General features: G+C 39.8%; 1 protein-coding gene across 6 annotated transcripts in view; it reads left to right on the top strand.

The window, feature by feature from the left end:
- The first annotated feature begins 5,253 nt into the window (after window positions 1–5,253).
- eps8a (epidermal growth factor receptor pathway substrate 8a) overlaps window positions 5,254–18,062 on the top strand; it is a 39,689-nt gene continuing 26,880 nt past the window's right edge. For 5 of the 6 annotated variants that reach the window (XM_037760981.1, XM_037760979.1, XM_037760978.1 and 2 more), the window contains exon 1: window positions 5,254–5,503. The gene's annotated coding sequence lies outside the window, so the exon portion shown is untranslated. Of the gene's footprint in view, window positions 5,504–8,700; window positions 9,063–10,653; window positions 10,765–10,866; window positions 11,102–18,062 lie in introns of those variants that run through there. The other variant, XM_037760977.1, reaches the window with a different exon arrangement.

Here is an 18,062-nt window from a genome sequence, read left to right as displayed (position 1 = left end):
GAAGGTCTGAAACGTGTTTCCAGCTGTTGTTAGACATTTGGGTTAATGTGATCTAAAGTTCAGTGAATCAGTGAACATCTGCCCTCTGATAAAACACCAGCTGCTGCTGCAAAACATCTACATTTTTTAGGGCTGCCAAAGTTAACATGATAATAATGCATGTTTGTTATGCTAAATGCAGTACCTGTGAGGGTTTCTGGACAATACTTTGTCATTGTTTTGTGTAAGTGATTTTTAATGTTAAATATTTACATTTATTTGCATAAAGCAGCATATTTGCCCACTCCCATGTTGATATGAGTATTAAATACTTGACAAATCTCCCTTTAAGGTACATTTTGAACTGATAAAAAATGTGTGATTAATTTGTGATTAATCACAATTAAATCTTTTAATCGATTGACAGCCCTAAATAATTATAATAACGATGATGATAATATTAATAATAATTTCACAGGCAAAACAATAATTGCTTTCCATCCCTCTAAGAAATCAAATCTCTCCTCAGTTGATGTTTTGATGTGAATATAATACAATATTTTTGATAATAATTGAATATAATGAAAGCAGCAGGACCTGTTTCTCATCTCACTAAATATCTCAAATGATTCATAGATAACACTTTGTGATGGTCACAGAATCAGGATCTTCATCCCCTCACAGACTCAACGTGATGTCAGTGAACGCATCACAGGAAGTCTGGAAGGTTGACGTTTGGATTCATCTAAATCCACGGTGTGTTTTAACTGTGGAATGACAATCTGAATCTCAGCTACGAGCTGCAGACGTCTGCTCACCTGTTCAGGTATCAGCTGTGTCATATCTGCTTTTCTGCAGCGCTGAAGAAGGTCGACAGGAAGTCGAACGTCCGCTCTGAAGACGTCTCAGATGTGTGTTGCAGTACAAACTCAAACAGGACGACAAACACTTTTCACTGATGGACTCTTTAGTCTTTGAACGCCTCGTTGGTGGAGGAGAAGCTGCTGGTCGTCATGGTGATGATGTTGTTGAACTGGTCCTCTCGGATCCTCCCGGCGGTGTTGTTTTTAGTTGTGTTCAGGTTTGTGCAGCAGCTGGTTGAGAGGAAACGGAAAAAACAGACTGACAAACGGATCTGATGATTAAATGTGTATAAAGCTGAAACACAACCATGATTCTCTGTCTGTTCTCTGAAGGTTTCTCTCTATTTCCTTTACTTACGGAGGAGAAAAAATCTCCTGTTTTTTAATTCTATTTGATGCTCTTTCAGTCAGAGTCCTCCCTTCTCTGTTACCTATAGAATTACCTGCATATATCAAGTTTACTACATTCACACAGATATCACCAAACTAAGTCCTTATTCTACTGACAGTTGATCAGTAAACTGGTCTGTTGGAGAACTGGAGGTAAACGTGTGGACGTTGGTAAAACAGAAAGATCTTTGAAAATAAACAAAATAAATATAAATAAAAATGAATAAGCATTAAATCTTGAAAAGAAACATTCAGAAGTTAAATAGGAAGCAATTGTCCAGAGTAGGATGTAGTCAGTATATTGAATGACTGTGTACAACAGTATAATGTCCTCTGGTTCTGGAGGGACACGTCCTCCGTCACTTTTTACAGTTTCCCTTTGATTCATTCACTAAAAGTCCTCTGAGAAACTCTAAATATTGAACCGTCATTCAGTCATCACGGTGTGCTCTCAGTATATTGAATGTTTAGGTTTAGGTATATTAAATTAGGTGTACTAGTCCTTTAGTGTGTCAACAGTTGATCCCACGGCGCTCTCTGCTGGAATAACTGAGGAACAACATCTCTGTTACTGAATAACCTTTTAGTTCATCTGTCAACAGATGCAGCAGCTACAAATATATCTGATTGATAATATTTGTAATTGATCAGGCTCTACTTCAATCATTAAACATGTCTTCTGACATTCCTTTAGATGGACTGTTTGTAACTTCTTACACGTATAAATCACCCGGGTCGGTTTCCCATGCGCGCTCGCATATGCGCGCTCGCGTGTGGCTACGCTGTTCAGGCAAGACTCCAACACAAACTACACGGAAGCACCAAACAGCAAAGTTGTATCTAGTGAGGCCCGTCTGTTAAACTGTTGGCTGCGGTCGGAGGACGCGGGGGAGGCCGTAGCTTTGGTCTCCAGGGCCGGAGCCTCTGCTCCTCTGCCTGCTTTCACTCAGCTCGCTCCACTCACGTGCATGTGTGCAACACTACACACTGCAGAAGACTTCATAGCTCTGAGAATATCTAGTGAATGTACAGTGGAACGTTTGTGCAGAAATAACTGCTGCAGCTCCTCCAGACCAACAGAGGTTTCCCGTGTCTTGTGAAGTGACGGGGCTCCGCAAAGAGAGAAACGTTATCGTCTCCGACCAAAACTCCGGTGTCTCCCCTGTTCCCTCCCACCGCTGTCGGGGAGGCTGAAGCAGGAAAGCCAACACTAGTATCAGCACTGATTCATGGAGAGACCTTCGTCTGGTCAGCTAACATTACTGCCAAGCAGGTGAAATATAGAGTGATATTGTGGTTTTAGCTGACGTGTGTCGCCTCACTGTTTGAGTGATGCTCGTTCATGTCTATGTAGAGCGAGCAAGCGCGAGCAACAGGACGCTGACTTCCATTGACTTAACGGCCACAGGTGTCGCTGTTAAGAAGCATTTCTGATTCTTACAGGGACTATTTGTAACTTTCAGAATGCTTCTTAACAGCGACACCTGTGGCCGTGAAATCAACGAAAGTCAGCGTCGGGCTCGCGCTTGCCCGCTCTCAATATACCCGAACGAGCATCACTCAAAACAGTGAGGCGACACACGTCAGCTAAAAGCACAATATCACTCTATATTTCAGCTGCTTGGCAATAACGTTAGCTGACCAGACGAAGGTCTCTCCATGAACATGATTTAGATCTGATCCTAGTGTTGGCTTTTCCTGCCTAAGTGCAGGCTGAGGCAGCGGGCTATGCAGCGTGTCTTCCCTGCTCTCTCCGCCCGCAGCGGAGAGAGCAGAGGAGACACCGGCACCCGGTCGGTAACGAGAAGACAACGTAAATCTCTGTAGAGCTCCGTCACTTCACAAGACACGGAAAACCTCTGTTGGTCTGGAGGAGCTGCAGCAGTTATTTCTGCACAAACGTCCCCTGTACATTCACTAGATATTCTCAGAGCTAAACTAACTCTTCTGCAGTGTGGAGTGAGCGCGCGTTCACGTCTAGAGGTGGAGCGAGCTGAGCTGTCTGAGTGAAGGCGAGCAGGCAGAGGAGGAGGGTACAGCGGCTACACGCGAACGCACATATGCGAGCGCGCATGTGTGCCGACCCGCTACATTTATACGCTTAAAAAGTTACAAATAGTCCCTTTAACCCTTTGGAAGACGGAACCTGTCAAAATCAAAAATAAATAAAGGACTCAATAAATAACTAAAAGATGCATAAATAAATAAATAAATACATATATTTAAAAATAAATATTGAATAAAAGCAAAATAAACAATATATAAAAATAAATGCAAAGTAAATGCAAAGATAAATAAATAAATTTACTAAAAATAAATACATAAATGAATAAAAGGGAAAATTAAACAGAATAGTAAATAAGTGAATTAATACAAAGATTAATAAATAAAGAAGCAAATTAAAACAAAAAAAATATCAATTTATGTCACATTTTATCAATTAATCAATGACTACATTTATTTTTGATATTATTTTTGCTACATTTAATGACATATTTATTTATTTATTTATGGGGTCATTTATTTATTCATTCATTTATTTTTGATTTTGGTAGGTTCCGTCCTCCATATATAAGTGCTGCACATGAATAAAAGTACTTCCCACCTGTGACTGTTAGTACCTGTGTAGTGTGATAATCTGAGCGACCAGCAGGAGGCGTCCTCTTCTCTAGAGATAGAGAGGGTTATTACTTCCTAAGTGTTGACTGGAAGGAGATCAACTCCTCCACCCCTCTGCCCCATGTTTTATCTTCAGTTTTAAATGATTCTGATTATTGAATAATGAAGTCAGAGATCCAGGAAGGGAACTCTTAATTAGAGACTTCAGACACCTTCTAGCTGATGTATTTATTCTGAAAGTAAAACAATTTAAAGGGACTGTTTGTAATTTTTTACAGGTATAAATCTACCGGGTCGGGATCCCATGAGCGCTCGCGTGTGGCTACGCTGTTCAGACTGCTCCTCTGCCTGCTTGTCTTCACTCACACAACGCGCTTGTCCTCGCTCCACCTCACGTGCATGCGCGCTCGCTCCACACTGCAGAAGAGTTAGTTTAGCTCTGAGAATATCTAGTGAATGTGCAGTGGACCTCCCCTGTTCCCACCGGCTGCGGGCGGAGACGATAACGTTTCTCGCTGCGGAGCCCTGCTGCTTCAGCAGCGGGGCTGAAGCAGGAAAAGCCAACACTAGGATCAGCATTGATTCACGGAGAGACCTTCGTCTGGTCAGCTAACATTACTGCAAGCAGCTAAAATATAGAGTGATATTGTGGTTGTTAGCTGACGTGTGGTCGCCTTCACTGTTTTGAGCGATGCTCATTCATGTCTATTTAGAGCGAGCAAGCGTGAGCCCGACGCTGACTTTCGTTGACTTAACGGCCACAGGTGTCGCTGTTAACAAGACATTCGGAAAGTTACAAATAGTCCCTTTAATTCCAGCAGTTTTTAATTTTCAAAATGTCTTTTTATCCAAAGGAGGTTTGTTTTGATTAAAAAGTCTCATTATGAAATTAAAAAAAATATTATATTTATAAAACTTTATTGATCCTCAGGGGGATATTCACAAAAGTAGCTCCACCTTTACCTGCTGCAACATTAAAGTGATGAACACTTTAATGCATCAATAATATAATATAGATTATTCTGCAGAATGAGGACTTTTACTTTCGGTACTTTAAGTATATTTTGATGCTGATACTTTTACTTAATTTGAATGCAGGATTTTTACTTGTCACAAAGTAGTTTTACACTGCAGTATTACTACTTTTACTTAAAGGTACAGTAAGATGTGAGTACTGTAACTGTTGGTGTGTAACTGTGATACTGAACGGGGCGTGTCCTCTCACTGCGGCTGTTCTGCCTGCTAGTCTAGACCCAGGGCTCATTTAATCCATGTATCGGTGTACGGCAGGTTGAGTGCTGCTGTCCTGCCTGCCAGTCCACAAAGAGGGATCTCTTAACATAAGTCTCAGTCGGCAGGCTGAGTGCTGCTGTGCTGCCTGCCAGTCCAGACACAGGTATAATTTACCCCCTGGCTCTGTGGGCAGGTTGATGCTGCTGCTGGTTTTTAACTCGAGTCAAAGTCAACTGTAGTTTTAAACCGAGTCAAACCTCCGCAGAGATCAGCGGCTCCACTCAGACTTCTACCCGAGAACCAGCTCTCTCTGTCGGATATAAAGAGTTCAGAGGAGCTGTTGGGAACCAGCCGGTACCGGAGATATCACCGGGTGTTTGTGCCATGTTTCTCTACCGGATGATCTGATGAAGCTGCAGGTAGGCTGCTGTTAATGACCCTCTACACACCTAGATACCGTTACCGTTACACCGTTACTCTGCCAGCAAACATCTCTGTTCTCTCCGTTCACCGTCAAACCGGGTAATAAATATAAATACATGATGTTATCAGCTGGCTCATTGTTCAACATTTAACAGAAAACATAAAACGAAGCAACTTGATCCTCCCTGCTGCTCTGGAGGAGGAGAGGTGGCCCTCCGTGTGTAAGCCGAGAACAACCAGACCTCATTAGAAAAAATACAATAAATGACTCCGTAGGTCTTTACACTCAAATACACACAACAATACACAATTAAACCAAGTGTCAGGATCACATCTTCAGTTCGGCATACATCCACCACACATACATGCGATATATTAATATAAATTCAACTTTTATCACCACTTCTCCTGCTATTCCTCGCGTCTCCTCAGAGGAGATGATCGCTGCGTGGTGGTAGGCGATAGCGAGGAGTGGGAAGTTTTACTAAGCTAATTATTTAAAATTAAACGCCTTATAGTGGATTATATTTATGCCGAAATAACCAGCAGTTCTCTAAACAGATCCTGTCAACGTAATCCAGGTGTAAGCCAACGTTTATTATTAATGATACTCAAGTTTAACTTAAATTGACAGACATTTGAATGGAGTTTGGCAGATTGTGTGTTTGTGACAAATGAAGGTGAAGGTGAAGCGCCACGCTTCTCATATTGACCCGCAGTTTAATAAAAACACCTGAATTCACCTGAATACCAGAGAAGAACCAGCTGAGCTGCCGCCGCCCAGGTGTGTGAGAGAGAGGCAGCAGGGCAACAGGCGTCTGTCCCCGGCTGTGTGTCCGCGGCCGCCCGGTGGGTGTCGGAGCTCTTTTGTTTGGCTTGGCCTGAATGGAGCCCGGTTGCCAGGGATGACAGAGATAGCACGGCTCGGTATTGTTCCAGCGGGGTTACCGGAAGGTCTAAACGGTAGTATTTTATCTCCTTTTGTCTCTTTAAAACAACCGGTTCCTGTTATCTTTGACTCTAGCCGGGAGGTTTCAGCTAGCAGCTCACCTGCTTTCAGCGGGAAAAACACACATTCATCTGTTATTCCCCTTAAAGATGACCCACATTCATATTCATATATATGTATAACATAATATATATGAGAGGAAGGTTAACAGATGTTAATAAGCAGCAGCTCATTAGTTTGCCCTCCTGTGACGTGTCCAGGTAATTAGTGTTGGTTCAGGTCTCAGGTGAGATGGTCAGTCTGAATATTAATATTGTTATACTCATGTGAGACTTTCACATTAAAATCACACGTTTGAACCCAGTTAGATGGTTGTGATGATATTTATAGTTTATTTATAGGTCTCTAATATTCAGTCAGTCTGATAAATATTCAGTCAGATGAACAGTACAGAAGATTTTACTGGTTTCAGGTGTATCTCTGTTGACCCAAACAAAGATGGCGACCGGAAATGGTCAGCTGTTTACATCCAGCACTGAAGCTCCACTGAGGTCATGACCCCTGACCTGGATGTAGGGCTGCAGCTAATGATTATTTTTTTTATCAATTAATCTGTTGATTATTTCCTCCATTAGTTGTTTGGTCTATAAAATGTTGATCAGTGTTTCCTAAAGACCAAGATGACGTCCTCAAATGTCTCGCAGAAATTCAGTTTACTGTCACAGAGGAGGAAAGAAACCAGAAAATATTCATATTTAACATTTTTAACACATTTCATTAGATTTAATATCTTTATGTTTTGCTGGTCGAACGGGGAATTGTGATGGGTATTTTTATTTTTGCAGTTTTCTGATTATGGAACCAACAATTAATTGACAAACTGAGAAGATGAATCAATAATGAAAATAATTAGCCCTGATTCAGTCTGCAGTTTAATTTATTTGCAGCCTTCATGCTAATTAATCAACTATGTAATAATATAATAGTTTCAGTCATTTTTTTTTTCTGCTTCTCAGATGTGATGATTCGCTGCTTGTTTTTATTATATCTGATAATAAATTAAATATTTTAGAACTGTTGGTTGGATACAACTTCATTTTGTGAAGTTATGGAGGATATTTCTACTTTTTGATGTTTTCTAGAATAAATGAAGTTAATTAATTGAAAAATTAATCATCAGGTTAATTGATAATGAAATTAATTGTTAGTTTAGAGGGAGGTGGGGACATTTGGTCTGATGGCAGTTTGGGCAAATTTTAAAGAAACTGGGAAACACTTCTTTTGACTATTAAAAATAAATAAATAATTAAAATGTGAAGAAATTACATTTAGTTTTGGTGACTATGTTGGGATATTTGACCTGTGACCTCACTGCTTACTGAGTGGCGACTCAGTTCTGAATCTCTGTTTGGGTCAAAGAACTGAGACAAATCTTCCTCCCAACGTTAACTGTTGATGTTTTGAAATTCTAACATGGTTAACTCTTTCATTTTCATTCATAAAACCTGAACTTGTGGTAAATTTTGGGATGTGAAAAAAAATAATTCTATTTTAATCTCATATTTGATCTCATGTTTCTCCTCCTGTACCTGTCAGCTGTTTTACTTCTTGAATGCTGTTAGTTGTTAGCTCCTCGTTAGCTTCCCTGCTGTCAGCCGTTTTCTGTAGAGGCAAAGGTCGTGCGACTCTTAGAGATGTGCTGAAGCTGAACACTTGAAGGACCTTTGACCTCTCAGCCTCGTTGTGTAATCTGACTGTTTTTCTGCTGCTTCATCCCAGTTTAAGAGTCTGATAGAGGAGGATTAAAGTCCACAGCTGGTCCTGGATCAGGTTTCTGTCTGTGGACTCTTCTGGTCTTCATGGGAAACCTTCTCCAGTCTGGTGGTCTCCAGAGAGACTGAGACTCTATTTCTGGATGTTTCCAGATGTTTCCAGGCTTGCAGCTCTCTGCTGGGATGATTTTAAACTCTTTAATAACAACCCGAGATGGAAAATAACTGCAGGGAAAAATACAAAGTAAACAATATGATGTATTATTTCTTCATTGAGTGTTAAAATGAGTATATTTACAGAAAGATGCAACATTTAAGATACACATTATAATATATTCTACATGTGATTATCATACAGTGGGCATGTCTGTAAAGGGGAGACTCGTGGGTACCCATAGAACCCATTTACATTCACATATCCAGAGGTCAGAGGTCAAGGGACCCCTTTGAAAATGGACATGACAGTTTTTCCTCGCCAACATTTAGCGTAAGTTTGCAGTGTTTTTTAACCTCCTTTGCGACAAGCTAGTATGATATGGTTGGTACCGATGGATTCATTGATGAAAACTAATCATTATTCATTTGAATTATTGATTAATCTATAGTGTGTTCTGGGTTTCCCTGTGAACTGTTGATGGCGATGATGTCACTGACGGTTGCCGGGGCGTCTCCTGGGAGAGCCCGTCCTGTTTGTGTGTGGTGTCGGCGGTTACCGTTGACGACGGGGTGATGTAACCGTACCTGCCTGCCAGGTGTGTTACAGTGATGTGATGCTGGAGGAGCCCCGTGTAGCATTATGGGATGGAAACTGGATCTGGTTGACCACAGTCACTGGTGATGATGTCATTGCGTTTATTGATCCGTCAGAGGTCGACTGATAACTGATGATTCCAGTCTTGTATTTCTACTTCCTCCTGTCTGATATTTGCTGATAAATTCAGTAGAACGTCCACTTCCTCATTGATTAAACGCTGCTGTTGTTGTCTTAATAAAACTCAACAGTTATTACAGATGTTTAATATTAAAAGCTTCGACAGCAACCAAAGCTAAACTGTGATTGAAAGAAAAATAAAAGTAGAAGCAAAATAATTGTAGATACTTATTGAAATAATGATTACTGACAGGTTTCCCTCCTGACTTTAACAGAGACTGATGTTTGTGTTTCAGAGTCGACTCTGTTGTTGGAAACTGTTTAAACCGTTCAGTCGGTAAATATTACAGTCAGACAGGAGTTCCCCTTATTATTCATCACTAGAGACACTTCCTGCTTCTCTACAGTATACCTGTATTCCTATACGCAATGAACAGGTCAAAATGATGCTGAAATAACTACATAATGAGGCTGATTAGTAAAAAGTCTGAATTCATGCTTTGTCAGGTCTGTTACCAAGACGACAAGCTAACAACTTTTAAAATGCTTGTTTTCTGAATGGAGTTTGGATGGATCTGTGCCAGGCTATGCAGCTGCTCCATCAACACTGAACATAAAGTCATCTAGGCATAAATACGGCAGCGACATTGTTGTTTCTACTGTAGACGGTCTGCGGGTTCTACACAGAGTTTGGTCTGTTTCGCGTCATTGTTGGCATATCCTGCCACCGATCCATCCAAACTCCAATTAGGAAACCAGCATTTTAAAAGTCGTTTGGGTGTCGTCTTGCAGACAGACCTGACAAAACATGAATTCAGACTTTTTACTAATCGGCTTTATGATGTAGTTATTTAAGCATCATTTTGATCTGTTCTTTGTATGTAATCACGCCATGCGAGAAGTTCGCTTGGCACTTGGTGTGAATGCGCCATTAGAGTCTATTTACCTGAATATCTGCCGACTGTAGGAAGGAAAAGTGATTTTTCAGGTAGAACACAAACATTTAAAGGGGCCAAAAAAAGCATTGAATAATGAAATGTTTCACGCAGTTTTCAGTTTTAATTTCTCCAGTTAAAGTAGTTCCTCTGAGAGAAATCAAAGCAGAACTACAGACTCCAGATCAGCTTCTGTCAGAGCAGTTTTATCAGCTAATAAATGCTGATAAACAACCATTTTGACACTTAATTTTATCACTCAGTATCATAAATATTAACTCAACAATATTTTAATTCTTTAATTATCATCTCAACACACATTTTCTTCTTCTAACCCAAGTAGATTAATGGCGAAACAACTGAGTTTCCACATTTACCTTCGAAATGAAACTTTACTCTTAACAGGAAATAGTTAAAGTCAATGATGTTTAATCATTTATTTTTATAGGACATTAAAGTCTTAAACTAAATCTCAAAATTTTAGAACAACGTTTGCATTTTGAGCCGTAAAGTCACAAATAAACTCCTGCCAACACCGATGTGAACAAATATTGATAATGTATGTGTGTTTTTAATTTTTCTATAATAAACCCAGATTGTCTTTAACCTCCTTCAACAGAAACAGACGCTCCACCCTCAGAGATAAAGTCATAAAGTCTGACGCGTTATCGTTGTCGTTAAAGATTAAAAACTTGATTGATCCCTGACGGTGAGGCGGCGGCGTCTGCAGGTAATAAAATAAATAGATTTACCACCTTTTAATAGACAGTTGAATGTAGGAAACGTTGTAGTCGATGAGTCGGATAATCTGTCGTCGTGTCATGTTGAGCAGCTTTAAGGTGTCACCTGTCAGCTGGTCTACAAGCCCCGCCCCCTGCCCCTCCCCCCACCTGTCCGTCATCATGTCATTAATTAGAGGCTTAAAGTCGCCAACAAGCTGCTGCAGCAAATCCAGGTCCTGCACAGACCTGGATCAGAGACCTGGATCCTCCGTAATCTGTCACACATGAAGCTCAGAGACTCAGTCAGTCGGTCGGTGTGGACTCACCTGTGGACGACTCGTACAGGTAAGAGCGCTGAGGCTTCATCTGTGGCTAGACGGCTCATATTATTATACATTTATTCTCTTATTCTGCATCTTTTAAGGTAGTTGATGGAGTTTCGCTCTGGTTCCCCTTAAAATGTGAATATTCACCTGCTTTAACTCATCTGAGCTATCGGGATCTTACGACAGCGTATCGGCGCCATTGTAGGTAAAAAAAATAATAATTACGGAGCCGGGGTAAGGGGAATATATCGAGAAAAAACTCAGAGATCCAAGTCGTAAATTTACGAGGAAAAACCTTTGGTATTCTCTGAGATTAGTGGTAAATTTACGAGAAAATTGATATTCTCTGACAATAAACTCACAAATTTACAAGAAAAACACTTCAATATTCACTGAGATTAACTGCAAATAATTAAATGCAGACAGACAGCATAAAAAGACAAAAAAACAAGAGAATAAAAGACAGTTACATACCATATAAAATCTTCCAAAAAGTAAAAACAATCAACCTAAAATCTGACTGAATTAAGCAAATAAATCTGTTCATATACAGTAAAGTCCAAATTAAATGGAAAGATTACAGCAAACTCTCTGTTATTTCAATGTTTAATGTTTGTATTCATTTTAATATTTATTACTGTTAATAATGCTGTATATCCAACACTGATGTTGTCCTTGCCGGTATTAGTTTGGCTTCTTTTGGTTTATTGACAACAATCTAATAGATTTATAAAATACAATTTATCAGACATTTTTAAAGATAATAAGTCTTTGATTTATTTTCATCATTTCTGCTGTTGTTACAGTCCAAGAGACACGAGATATATTAGAAAATATTAGAAAGTGGACCCTTTACAGGTAGACCAGCAACTCCCCTGTTCTGAGAGGTAAAATGACTGTTTCTATGAATGGAGTCTGGTGGCTGTGAAGATATAACGGCTTCAGTTCCCCAGTAGTAGTAGTAGTAGTAGTAGTAGTAGTAGTAGTAGTAGTAGTAGTAGTAGTAGTAGTAGTGGTAGTAGTAGTAGTAGTAGTAGTAGTAGTAGTATTTCTTCCAGTCACATTTAAGAGAATTTTCTTCCAGAAAGTCTTTCTGAAAGCGTGGATGCTATAAATAGTACCAGAGAGTTCATGCTGACCTGTTTGACTCCAGTCTTCTCTGTTCATGTGATCTGAACCAGACTGTGTTGTAAACTCTGCTGTTTGATATCTGTTTAGTGAGACATGAATCTGTGTCGGTCAGTGATGTCTTTATTAACAGTTCCTCTCTCTGAGTATAAACCAGGACTTTAACTCCTCCTTTTCTACACACTTTTAGACACCGTTAGTCATTATTGTGTCTGTGGTCAAACACTTTTAGTTTCGGTCTTTTAATGAACAGCAGAGTTCATCTTTCTAAAAAAGGCAGAAAAATAACATGAAGTTCTGCAGAGCTTTAAATCAACAGTTGATATTGGTGAGATCCTCGTCTTGTTCTTTCTCTCTGAGAGTCACATGTTCACATTGATCCCTCTCTCATGTCTGTGCGCTAAATATGAAGCTACAGCTGGTTAGCTTAGCTTAGCATAAAGACTGGAAACGGCAAGCCGGGCTCTGTCCAAAGGTAACAAAATCAAAGTGAATTATCACCTCGCTTAACTGGCGTGAGTTGGACCGCCGGCATCCTCTGTGTTCATTCGCTCTAAAAGCGGCGGAGAGGAGGAGGAGCTCGTCTCCACAGATACCAACGACTTTTCCTCCCTCAACCATGGAAGAAATAACCACTGTTGCTGCTTTGAAGCAACAGTGCTTGGTGAAGCTTGGTGAAGTCCCAGATATGTCACAAAACCAAACGCCGTCGTGTCTGAGTTCATAACGTCACCCGGTGGCGAGCTGTATTTACATACAGTACCATCACACCGACTGTATCTAGCAAGCCACACATCGCTACTGCGGTATGAACCCAAAATAAACAGATTGTGCTGTGATTTCATATCAATAAACAGATCAAAATGATGCTGAAATAACTACATAATGATGCTGATTAGTAAAAAGTCTGAATTCATGCTTTGTCAGGTCTGTTAACAAGACGACAAGCAAACAACTTTTAAAAGTCTTGTTTTCTGAATGGAGTTTGGATGGATCAGTCTCAACGCTGATAGGCTTTCACCACACAGTGTCACGCAAATATTAAGTACACTAGTAAACAAGAGGCTGTAATGAAGACATCAGCAGTTTGAGGATTATTATGGATTATTAATATTATTATTGGCCTCCTTTTAACATGCTCTCCCTTTTAACACTACCCCTTAACGTCGGTGTGAATGTCGGTGTGAACACGTGCTGCTGAGTCCAATGCCACAGCTGCAGGATTACAGTCGATAGCAGAGCTGATGGATATGGATTAAACACAGCCAGAGGTGATGGAGCTCCATCTGTAATCTGAACAAATCAAACTGTCAGCAGATGTAATGGAGCTCCTCAAACTGTTAGCCTAGCTGGTGATGGCGTTGGTTGGCGCTGGTAATGGCGACAGGCAGCAGCAGTTGTGCAGTGTGTTGTGTGTGTGTGTGTGTGTGTGCGATGTTTTTTAACTACTTTTATCATCACTACTGACCTATTTATTTGAACTGACCTGTGCGTGACAGAAGCAACTATGACTCACTCTAGGTTGATGGACTTCTTCCTCATTTTAATGCTTCTATGCCACTTTGGGTGTGGTCTTTGTGAACTCCAGAGGCCTCTCCAGTATGGCCGTGAGTTCCTCCTGCTTCTCCGTGACTCCGGTTTGGGCTCCGTGGATACCTCGGCAGCCTTCCGGAGCTGAACATCCGAGGAAATGGGGGAGACGTGGTGGTGTGCGTCAAAGACTCAAGAGACAGGGCCACCGTAGGATACCCCCTCCTACAGTGATGCTTGCCAATGTCATTTTTTACCAGTATGTCACTTGTCCGACACGACTGCCGAAATGTCTGGACCTTTGTTTCAGATCTGTGAAGGGAGCTTATAAATCCCTCCGTAGAGCTCCACTCGGCATGTCGGATCACAATGTTGTTTACCTAGTTCCGTCTTACAAACCGGTCCTGAAGAGGAACAAGCCGGAGTGGCGTTTGGTTCCGCTTTGGTCAGACAAGTCTATACAGCGCCTCCAGGACTGCTAAAGCTGTACAGACTGTTTAAGGAAGCTTGTGTGGATTTGGATGAATCAACTGAGACTGTGTCTGCATATGTTTATTTTTGTGAGGACTTGGTCATTCCCCGGAAATTAATTTCCATCTATCCAAACAATAAACCGTTGGTCTCCAAATCCATCAAAAACACAATCACGCAGCGAAATATCTGTTTTAACCTGGGTGATGTGACCCGGCATAGGGAACTTCAGAAACAAGTAAAAAAGGATCTGAAGCTTGCAAAGTCCTCCAACAGAGATAACGTGGAGAAGTTACTCGGCTCTGGAAATTCATGCCCAGCTTGGGAGGGGGTGAAATGCATGATGGGGATGCAGCCGCAAAAAGTGTGTCATCTCCCTAAATGACAAGTCTGATCTTGACCTTGCAAATGAAGGAGTCGTCAAATTGTAAAAATATTCCCGAACAGACCGCTGTGCACTTTGACAGGGATCAGGTCCTGAAATGTTTTTCGGGGTGTTAAAGAAAGGAAAAGCCCCGGCCCGGATGGGATTGGGGGGTCGTATCCTCAAAACTTGTGCAGACCAGCTGGCAGATATTTACTCTTTTATTTTCAAGTTGTCTTTCCAACTCCATAAGGTTCCTTGTGTTTGGAAGGATTCAGTTATTGTACGGAATTCTTCAAAGTCACTAAATGACTGCAGAACTGAAGCACTCACATCTCTGGTGATGAAAACATTTGAGAAAATTGTGAGGGATGAGCTTTTGAACATAGTGCAGGCAAAGCAGGGGGAAAGTGTTACAGTAAAGCGTCCTCTGTGGGACAGTAAATGTGCAGAGTGTCCTCTCTGTTACAGTAGAGTGACAGTAGAGCGTCCTGTCTGTATGTAGGTTAGAGTCAGAGAGATAATTGAGATGTGGATCCCGTCGGGGAGTCGGAGGATAATGAATCAATCCTCACAGCAGAAGCTGCTCTCATTATTACTGAGCTCACATTAATACGAGCAGCGGGGAGAGTTTTTAAACATTTATTAATTCATAAATATAAAGATTATTATTTGAGTTAACCTTAAAAATCAAAGTTGTATCTGAAGAGACGTTAAAATGTGTTAATTAAAGGCTTTTATTCTGGAAAGATGGATTAGTGCTAAATGAAGTCAGGAAGTTTGGAATAATATAAAAAAACATCTGACTTTAATCTGAGATTAAATCCATAAATTAAATTAGACTGAAATTAAAATTATTTTGGGATTAGATAATTTACTGAATTTATTCTCCGGAGAACTCAGGCAAATCTACGCAAAATCATACAAATATTTTGAAATTAAAGTCATTTATTTTGGGATTAAATTCAGGACTATGTGAATAGATAATTTAGACATTGTATTTGGAGAATTGTCTGAGATTAGAGTGAGAAAATATTATTATTATTTTTTTTATTATTATTATTATTAAAATTGTAAATCTGAATTTACCCTGAGATTAAATGAATACATCTGAGAATATAGTTCCTCTTTTGAAATTAAAGTCAGAATAATTTTGGGATTAATGCAGAGAGATTAAAGAATTGTGGCATTTATTTCAGAGAATAAAATCAGAAGATAATATTTTAATTCAAGTGAATGCTTCGGGGTTCCTGGTGTCATGGATTTATTCCCGTATCTTTAGGATTTATTCCAGTATTTTTATTCCATAGGAGGAAGGTTTCAGGGATTATCTGTGAGTGTGAGTGTCGTAAATCTTCTAGATAATCCTCTTTACTTTCCTCTGAGAGACGAACAGACTTTCTGTTGCTGCTTTTGTTTCTGAAGACGATCAAACTGTATGAATCAGTAAATATCAGAATTTTTCTGTGTGTTTCAGACAATCAGGAGAGCTCATCACACCTTATTTCAAAATAAGAGCGCATTGATTTTCAAGAGAAAAATATTCAAGACTAAATTAAAGAATCAAATCAGCAGGATGAGCGTTAAAGGGACTATTTGTAACTTTCAGAAATGCTTCTTAACAGCGACACCTGTGGCCATGAAATCAACGAAAGTCAGCGTCGGGCTCGCGCTTGCTCGCTCTAAATATACCTGAATGAGCATCACTCAAAACAGTGAGGCGACACACGTCAGCTAAAACCACAATATCACTCTATATTTCAGCTGCTTGGCAGTAATGTTAGCTGACCAGACGAAGGTCTCTCCATGAACATGATTTAGATCTGATTGTTGGCTTTTCCTGCCTAAGTGCAGGCTGAGGCAGCGTGGCTCTCCAGCGTGTCTCCCTGCTCTCTCCGCCCGCAGCCGGAGAGAGCAGAGGAGACACCGGCACCCGGTCGGTAACGAGAAGACAACGTAAATCTCTGTAGAGCTCCGTCACTTCACAAGACACGGAAAATCTCTGTTGGTCTGGAGGAACTGCAGCAGTTATTTCTGCACAAACGTTCCCTGTGCATTCACTAGATATTCTCAGAGCTAAACTATCTCTTCTGCAGTGTGGAGTGAGCGCGCGTTCATGTCTAGAGGTGGAGCGAGCTGAGCTGTCTGACTGAAGGCGAGCAGGCAGAGGAGGAGGGTACAGCGGCTACACGCGAACGCGCATATGTGAGCGCGCATGTGTGCCGACCTGCTACATTTATACGCTTACAAAGTTACAAATAGTCCCTTTAATATATAATAGTTTTAGCTGCGTAATAAGATCATGCAATGTTGTATAAGGGTCATTGTAGGTTTAAAAAAAAAAATTACAGAGCCAGGGGAGGGGGGTTAATGTTAAGAGAGGAAAAAATCGGAATTTCAGAGATTAAAGTCGTAAATTTACAAACAAAAAACTCAGAAAATTAGGTTAGCTTTTTTGTCAAGCAGCCACATTGCTCCACTTTGCAAGCTTGGATCAATCTCATCACACTGCCGTTAATCACAGTGGTAACGTGAGTCACACAGTGCAAAATATATTAGTTATATAATTATTTATTTATGTTCATAAAATAACACAAATAACATAAAAGAGAATGTGTATATGTATCTTTCAGGACCTTCAGCTCACTACTTTAGGCGCAACCAAATTAAGACGGCAGCTGGTGTTACCACGGTTTAGCACAGTTTATGATTTTCTTTTCTTGCAAATTTATGACTTTAAAATCTCAGAGAAAATTCTGTTATTTTTCTCCCAAATTTGTGAATTTATTGTCAGAATATTATTTTTTTTCCTCGTAAATTTACTCCTTTAATCCCAGAATATTTAAGTTTTTTTCCTCGTAAATCTATGACTTTAATCTCCGAATATTACGATTTTTTTCTCATAAATTTACCACTTTATTCTTGGAGAATATCCAAGATTTTTGCTCGTAAATTTGTGAGTTCATTGTCAGAGAAAATTTAAGTTTTTTTTTCCTCATATTTACCACTTTGATCTCAGAGAATATTTTAAGGTATTTTCTCGTAAATTTACCACTTTAATCTCAGAATATTTTAAGAATTTTTCTCATATATTTACCACTTTAATCTCAGAACATTTTAAGGTATTTTCTCATAAATTTACCACCTTGATCTCAGAGAATATTTTAAGGTATTTTCTCGTAAATTTACCACTTTAATCTCAGACAATATTAACGGTATTTTCTCGTATTTTATATATATATATATATATATATATATATATATATTTATATTATATTTATTTATTTATATATATATATATATATATATATATATAAATCCCAGTTAGACGGGCAGAAGTGACTCAACACAAACCGAGAGATTACAGCTTTGTGTCTTTATAAAGTGATCAGATGTTAACGTGACACAGCAGCAGTTTGTTTGAACAGCAGTTAGTATTTAACTGACTTCTGCCTTTCAGAAAAACAGGAACATTAACTAACCAGGA

Source organism: Sebastes umbrosus, chromosome 23, assembly GCF_015220745.1.
Source record: "Sebastes umbrosus isolate fSebUmb1 chromosome 23, fSebUmb1.pri, whole genome shotgun sequence".
Classification (NCBI taxonomy): domain Eukaryota; kingdom Metazoa; phylum Chordata; class Actinopteri; order Perciformes; family Sebastidae; genus Sebastes; species Sebastes umbrosus.
Note: the sequence above shows the minus strand (reverse complement) of the source record. Positions and strands in the feature narration are given on the sequence as shown.